The following is a 7,606-nucleotide window of genomic DNA, read 5'->3' as shown; positions in this document are numbered from 1 at the left end:
CGTGGCCGGCCGGGGAACCGGCCAAGGCGGATAGGCGGTCACGGGGGTCCCGCCGGCTGGTCCGCGGGCCAATTGGGGTCCCGTAAGTTAGCGGTCGCGGCCCGGAATCCGCGCCGGCCAGCAGCCACCGGGAGGCGGGTAGGCTGTCACGGAGGTCCCGCCAGCTGGTCCGCGGGCCAATTAGGGTCCCGTAAGTGAGCGGTCGCGGCCCGGAATCCACGCCGGCCAGCAGCCACCGCCAGGCGGGTAGGCTGTCACGGAGGTCCCGCCAGCTGGTCCGCGGGCCATTTAGGGTCCCGTAAGTAAGCGGTCGCGGCCCGGAATGCACGCCGGCCAGGAGGCACCGGCAGGCGGATAGGCTGTCACGGAGGTCCCGCCAGCTGGTCCGCGGGCCATTTAGGGTCCCGTAAGTTAGCGGTCGCGGCCCGGAATGCACGCCGGCCAGCAGCCACCGGCAGGCGGATAGGCTGTCACGGAGGTCCCGCCAGCTGGTCCGCGGGCCATTTAGGGTCCCGTAAGTTAGCGGTCGCGGCCCGGAATCCACGCCGGCCAGGAGGCACCGGCAGGCGGATAGGCGGTCACGGAGGTCCCGCCGGCTGGTCGGCTGGCCAATTACCTCCAGCCGAGCGGATATGAACTTTATAAGCACCTTGGACGAAGCCTTATTCGACTTCCAGCACCTCGGCTTAGCATTTTCCACGGCCCGCTGATCTTACAGAAGACGTCCAGCCGGTTCTCCGGGTGCTTTCCTCATCACGTTTTAAGCCGGCCGAGGCTTCCAGCACCTCGGCCGGGCCTTTCCCACGGCCCGCTGAGCTTCCAGGGGACCTCCAGCCGGTTCTCCCGGTGCCTCGCGCCTCGCTTTGCGAGCCGGCCGAGGCTTCCGGCACCCCGGCTAAGCTTTCTCCACGGCCCGCTGAGCTTCCGAGGGACCTCCAGCCGGTTCTCCCGGTGCCTCGCGCCTCGCTTTGTGAGCCGGCCGAGGCTTCCAGCACCCCGGCTAAGCTTTCTCCACGGCCCGCTGAGCTTCCAGGGGACCTCCAGCCGGTTCTCCCGGTGCCTCGCGCCTCGCTTTGTGAGACGGCCGAGGCTTCCAGCACCTCGGCTGAGCGTTTCCCACGGCCCGCTGAGCTTCCAGGGGACCTCCAGCCGGTTCTCCGCGCGCTTTCCTCCTCACTTTTAAGCCGGCCGAGGCTTCCAGCACCTCGGCCGAGCGTTTCCCACGGCCCGCTGAGCTTCCAGGGGACCTCCAGCCGGTTCTCCCGGTGCCTCGCGCCTCGCTTTGCGAGCCGGCCGAGGCTTCCAGCACCTCGGCTGAGCGTTTTCGGCGGCCCGTTGCTCTCCCGGAGGTCGCAACGGGGAGTTACCTCCCTCTCGCGGACACGGCGAGTAAATACACCGCCTCTCGCACTTGGCGCACACTCACTCGCATTGCTACGCCTCCCGTGGCACTTTAAGCGGCCGAACGGCGGGAGTAACTGCGACTCTCCTAAGGTATGCTCACTTGACTATTTATTCATGTATTTATTTATTTTTGACGGTTCGCGGAGGCGATGACGCTCCGCGCGGGTAAACGGCGGGAGTAACTGTGACTCTCTTAAGGTAGGCTCACTTGACATTTATTTATTCATGTATTTATTTATTTTTGACGGTTCGCGGAGGCGATGACGCTCCGCGCGGGTAAACGGCGGGAGTAACTGTGACTCTCTTAAGGTAGGCTCACTTGACATTTATTTATTTATGTATTTATTTATTTTTGACGGTTCGCGGAGGCGATGACGCTCCGCGCGGGTAAACGGCGGGAGTAACTGTGACTCTCTTAAGGTAGGCTCACTTGACATTTATTTTGGCGGTTCGCGGAGGCGCCGGGAGGCCGTGCGCGCGCGCGCAGAGCGGCCGAATAACGCTCCGCCGGCCCCGGGTGATTACCGAGAGGCTCCCCGGCCTCGCGGAGCTCCGACGCTCCTCCGCGGGACCTCCGGCGGCCGGCGCGCTCGCGCACCACCCCCCGGCACCGCCGGGAGGCCGTGCGCGCGCGCGCAGAGCGGCCGAATAACGCTCCGCCGGCCCCGGGTGATTACCGAGAGGCTCCCCGGCCTCGCGGAGCTCCGACGCTCCTCCGCGGGACCTCCGGCGGCCGGCGCGCTCGCGCACCACCCCCCGGCACCGCCGGGAGGCCGTGCGCGCGCGCGCAGAGCGGCCGAATAACGCTCCGCCGGCCCCGGGTGATTACCGAGAGGCTCCCCGGCCTCGCGGAGCTCCGACGCTCCTCCGCGGGACCTCCGGCGGCCGGCGCGCTCGCGCACCACCCCCCGGCACCGCCGGGAGGCCGTGCGCGCGCGCGCAGAGCGGCCGAATAACGCTCCGCCGGCCCCGGGTGATTACCGAGAGGCTCCCCGGCCTCGCGGAGCTCCGACGCTCCTCCGCGGGACCTCCGGCGGCCGGCGCGCTCGCGCACCACCCCCCGGCACCGCCGGGAGGCCGTGCGCGCGCGCGCAGAGCGGCCGAATAACGCTCCGCCGGCCCCGGGTGATTACCGAGAGGCTCCCCGGCCTCGCGGAGCTCCGACGCTCCTCCGCGGGACCTCCGGCGGCCGGCGCGCTCGCGCACCACCCCCCGGCACCGCCGGGAGGCCGTGCGCGCGCGCGCAGAGCGGCCGAATAACGCTCCGCCGGCCCCGGGTGATTACCGAGAGGCTCCCCGGCCTCGCGGAGCTCCGACGCTCCTCCGCGGGACCTCCGGCGGCCGGCGCGCTCGCGCACCACCCCCCGGCACCGCCGGGAGGCCGTGCGCGCGCGCGCAGAGCGGCCGAATAACGCTCCGCCGGCCCCGGGTGATTACCGAGAGGCTCCCCGGCCTCGCGGAGCTCCGACGCTCCTCCGCGGGACCTCCGGCGGCCGGCGCGCTCGCGCACCACCCCCCGGCACCGCCGGGAGGCCGTGCGCGCGCGCGCAGAGCGGCCGAATAACGCTCCGCCGGCCCCGGGTGATTACCGAGAGGCTCCCCGGCCTCGCGGAGCTCCGACGCTCCTCCGCGGGACCTCCGGCGGCCGGCGCGCTCGCGCACCACCCCCCGGCACCGCCGGGAGGCCGTGCGCGCGCGCGCAGAGCGGCCGAATAACGCTCCGCCGGCCCCGGGTGATTACCGAGAGGCTCCCCGGCCTCGCGGAGCTCCGACGCTCCTCCGCGGGACCTCCGGCGGCCGGCGCGCTCGCGCACCACCCCCCGGCACCGCCGGGAGGCCGTGCGCGCGCGCGCAGAGCGGCCGAATAACGCTCCGCCGGCCCCGGGTGATTACCGAGAGGCTCCCCGGCCTCGCGGAGCTCCGACGCTCCTCCGCGGGACCTCCGGCGGCCGGCGCGCTCGCGCACCACCCCCCGGCACCGCCGGGAGGCCGTGCGCGCGCGCGCAGAGCGGCCGAATAACGCTCCGCCGGCCCCGGGTGATTACCGAGAGGCTCCCCGGCCTCGCGGAGCTCCGACGCTCCTCCGCGGGACCTCCGGCGGCCGGCGCGCTCGCGCACCACCCCCCGGCACCGCCGGGAGGCCGTGCGCGCGCGCGCAGAGCGGCCGAATAACGCTCCGCCGGCCCCGGGTGATTACCGAGAGGCTCCCCGGCCTCGCGGAGCTCCGACGCTCCTCCGCGGGACCTCCGGCGGCCGGCGCGCTCGCGCACCACCCCCCGGCACCGGTCGCGGCCCGGAATCCACGCCGGCCAGGAGGCACCGCCAGGCGGATAGGCGGTCACGGAGGTCCCGCCGGCCGGTCCGCTGGCCAATTACCTCCAGCCGAGCGGATATGAACTTTATTAGCACCTTCTACGAGATGGCGGAGCCTTATTCGACAACCAGCACCTCGGCTTAGCATTTTCCACGGCCCGCTGATCTTCCAGAAGACGTCCAGCCGGTTTCCTCCTCACATTTTAAGCCGGCCGAGGCTTCCGGCACCCCGGCTAAGCTTTCTCCACGGCCCGCTGAGCTTCCAGAAGACCTCCAGCCGGTTCTCCCGGTGCTTTCCTCCTCACGTTTTAAGCCGGCCGAGGCTTCCGGCACCCCGGCTAAGCTTTTTCCCACGGCCCGCTGAGCTTCCAGGGGACCTCCGGCCGGTTCTCCGCGCGCTTTCCTCCTCACTTTTAAGCCGGCCGAGGCTCCAGGCACCTCGGCTAAGCGTTTTGAACGGCCCGCTGAGCTTCCAGGGGACCTCCAGCCGGTTCTCCGCGCGCCCCCCTCCCAACTTTTTAAGCCGGCCGAGGCTCCAGGCACCCCGGCCAAGCCTTTCCCACGGCCCGCTGAGCTTCCAGGGGACCTCCAGCCGGTTCTCCGCGCGCCCCCCTCCCACCTTTTTAAGCCGGCCGAGGCTCCAGGCACCCCGGCCAAGCCTTTCCCACGGCCCGCTGAGCTTCCAGGGGACATCCAGCCGGTTCTCCGCGCGCCCCCCTCCTAACTCGACGCCCGAGGAGGCTCCAGGCACCCCGGCTGAGCCTTTTCGGCGGCCCGCTGATCTCCCGGAGGTCGCAACGGGGAATTGCCTCCCTCTCGCGGACACGGCGCGTAAATGCACCGCCTCTCGCACTTGGCGCACACTCACTCGCATCGCTACGCCTCCCGCGGCACTTTAAGCGACCGGGACCACCGCGAGCGCGGGCGATGACTAAGAGGCTCCCCGGCCGGCCTCGCGGAGCTCCGACGCTCCCCCGCGGGACTTCCGGCGGCCGGCCGGAGCCTCGGCACGGCTGCCGCACTCCCTAATAACACCCCGCGGGCCCCCGCGAGCCGAACGCTCGCTGCCGCGGGCGACCCGTGGTACCCCACGTGCCGAGGCGGACGCGTGACGGCGCGGGAGCCCTCGGCACTATATCACGGTCACGCATGTAGTCAAATCGTGTAAAATCACCGTTAGTTTATTCACAATATACGTAATAATTAAATACATATCAACACCGCGTATATTATTAATAAACATATGTATGTATTTATTTAATAATTAAATAAATATTAACATCGCGTATAATCATGCGGGCTCCGGGGGAAGGGGCCGATTTTTCGCCGTTCGTGGCCGACCGGGGAACCGGCGAAGGCGGACGCATCGCGGCGCGAGAGCCGTTGGCACTTTGGAAAAAAATAAAATAAAATTCGCCGACCGGGCTCCGGGGAAGAGGCCGATTTTTCGCCGTTCGTGGCCGACTTGGGAACCGGCGAAGGCGGACGCATCGCGGCGCGAGAGCCGTTGGCACTTTGAAAAAAAAAAAAAAAAAAAAAAAAAAAAAAAATTCGCCCACCGGGCTCCGGGGGAAGAGGCCGGCTTTTCGCCGTTCGCGGCCGACCGGGGAACCGGCGAAGGCGGACGCGCTCTCCAACGAGCCCCGCCGGCCGGAGGAAGTGCGCCCTCTGGCGGACACGCCGTTGTAAATGAATGGGGTTTGGCACTTAGTGCATTTTTCGCCCAAGTCGAAGCGCGCTCCGGGCGAGGAGGCCGGATTCTCGCCACCCGTGGCCGGCCGGGGAACCGGCCAAGGCGGATAGGCTTTCACGGAGGTCCCGCCGGCTGGTCCGCGGGCCGATTAGGGTCCCGCGAGTGAGCGGTGGCGGTCCGGAATCCAGGCCGGCCAGGAGGCACCGCCAGGCGGATAGGCTTTCACGGAGGTCCCGCCGGCTGGTCCGCGGGCCGATTAGGGTCCCGCGAGTGAGCGGTGGCGGTCCGGAATCCAGGCCGGCCAGGAGGCACCGCCAGGCGGATAGGCTTTCACGGAGGTCCCGCCGGCTGGTCCGCGGGCCGATTAGGGTCCCGCGAGTGAGCGGTGGCGGTCCGGAATCCAGGCCGGCCAGGAGGCACCGCCAGGCGGATACACTCTCTAACGAGCCCCGCCGGCTGGTCCGCCGGGGGAAGTGCGCCCTCTGGCGGACACGCCGTTGTAAATGAATGGGGTTTGGCACTTAGTGCATTTTTCGACCAGCGGCAACGCAGGCTGACGGGCGGCCGCTTCCGCGGGCCGGCACTACTCTACGGAGGCGCTAGCCGCCTCCGGTGGGGGCCGTGTGATCTCGCTGGATGCCCGAGGACCTTCCGCCAGGCCCGGCCCCAGCTTTTGCGCGCGCCCGGTCCTATTACCTGGTGGAAGCTGGAGGCCGGGGCTCGGCAGCTCGCTGCCCGGGGGACCTTCCGCGAGGCCCGGCCGCAGCTTTTACGCACGGCCGCTGCTATTCTCTGGCTCCGGCTTCGTCCCGGAGGGTGCTTGGGGAACGGCGGCGCACACCGCGAACGGCCGGTGGCGGTCGGCTGGTGGCGGTCGGGGGTGGCGCTTGGGGATGGCGCTTGGGGATGGTGGCGGTCGGCTGGTGGCGGTCGGCTGGTGGCGGTCGCCTTGTGGCGGTCGGGGGTGGCGCTTGGGGATGGTGGCTGTCGCCTTGTGGCGGTCGCCTTGTGGCGGTCGGGGGGTGGCGGTCGGGGATGGCGCTTGGGGATGGTGGCGGTCGGCTGGTGGCGGTCGGCTGGTGGCGGTCGGGGGTGGCGCTTGGGGATGGTGGCTGTCGCCTTGTGGCGGTCGGCTGGTGGCGGTCGGCTGGTGGCGGTCGGGGGTGGCGCTTGGGGATGGTGGCTGTCGCCTTGTGGCGGTCGGCTGGTGGCGGTCGCCTTGTGGCGGTCGGGGGGTGGCGGTCGGGGATGGCGCTTGGGGATGGTGGCTGTCACCTTGTGGCGGTCGGCTGGTGGCGGTCGGCTGGTGGCGGTCGCCTTGTGGCGGTCGGGGGGTGGCGGTCGGGGATGGCGCTTGGGGATGGTGGCGGTCGGCTGGTGGCGGTCGGCTGGTGGCGGTCGGCTGGTGGCGGTCGGGGGTGGCGCTTGGCGATGGTGGCTGTCGCCTTGTGGCGGTCGCCTTGTGGCGGTCGGGGGGTGGCGGTCGGGGATGGCGCTTGGGGATGGTGGCGGTCGGCTGGTGGCGGTCGGCTGGTGGCGGTCGGCTGGTGGCGGTCGGGGGTGGCGCTTGGCGATGGTGGCTGTCGCCTTGTGGCGGTCGCCTTGTGGCGGTCGGGGGGTGGCGGTCGGGGATGGCGCTTGGGGATGGTGGCGGTCGGCTGGTGGCGGTCGGCTGGTGGCGGTCGGGGGTGGCGCTTGGGGATGGTGGCTGTCGCCTTGTGGCGGTCGGCTGGTGGCGGTCGCCTTGTGGCGGTCGGGGGGTGGCGGTCGGGGATGGCGCTTGGGGATGGTGGCTGTCGCCTTGTGGCGGTCGGCTGGTGGCGGTCGCCTTGTGGCGGTCGGGGGTGGCGCTTGGGGATGGTGGCTGTCGCCTTGTGGCGGTCGGCTGGTGGCGGTCGCCTTGTGGCGGTCGGGGGGTGGCGGTCGGGGATGGCGCTTGGGGATGGTGGCTGTCGCCTTGTGGCGGTCGGCTGGTGGCGGTCGCCTTGTGGCGGTCGGGGGGTGGCGGTCGGGGATGGCGCTTGGGGATGGTGGCTGTCGCCTTGTGGCGGTCGGCTGGTGGCGGTCGCCTTGTGGCGGTCGGGGGTGGCGCTTGGGGATGGTGGCTGTCGCCTTGTGGCGGTCGGCTGGTGGCGGTCGCCTTGTGGCGGTCGGGGGGTGGCGGTCGGGGATGGCGCTTGGGGATGGTGGCTGTCG

Source organism: Syngnathus scovelli, unplaced genomic scaffold, assembly GCF_024217435.2.
Source record: "Syngnathus scovelli strain Florida unplaced genomic scaffold, RoL_Ssco_1.2 HiC_scaffold_268, whole genome shotgun sequence".
Classification (NCBI taxonomy): Eukaryota; Metazoa; Chordata; class Actinopteri; order Syngnathiformes; family Syngnathidae; genus Syngnathus; species Syngnathus scovelli.
The sequence above is the reverse complement of the archived record's forward strand: the minus strand, read 5'-3'. Positions refer to the sequence as shown.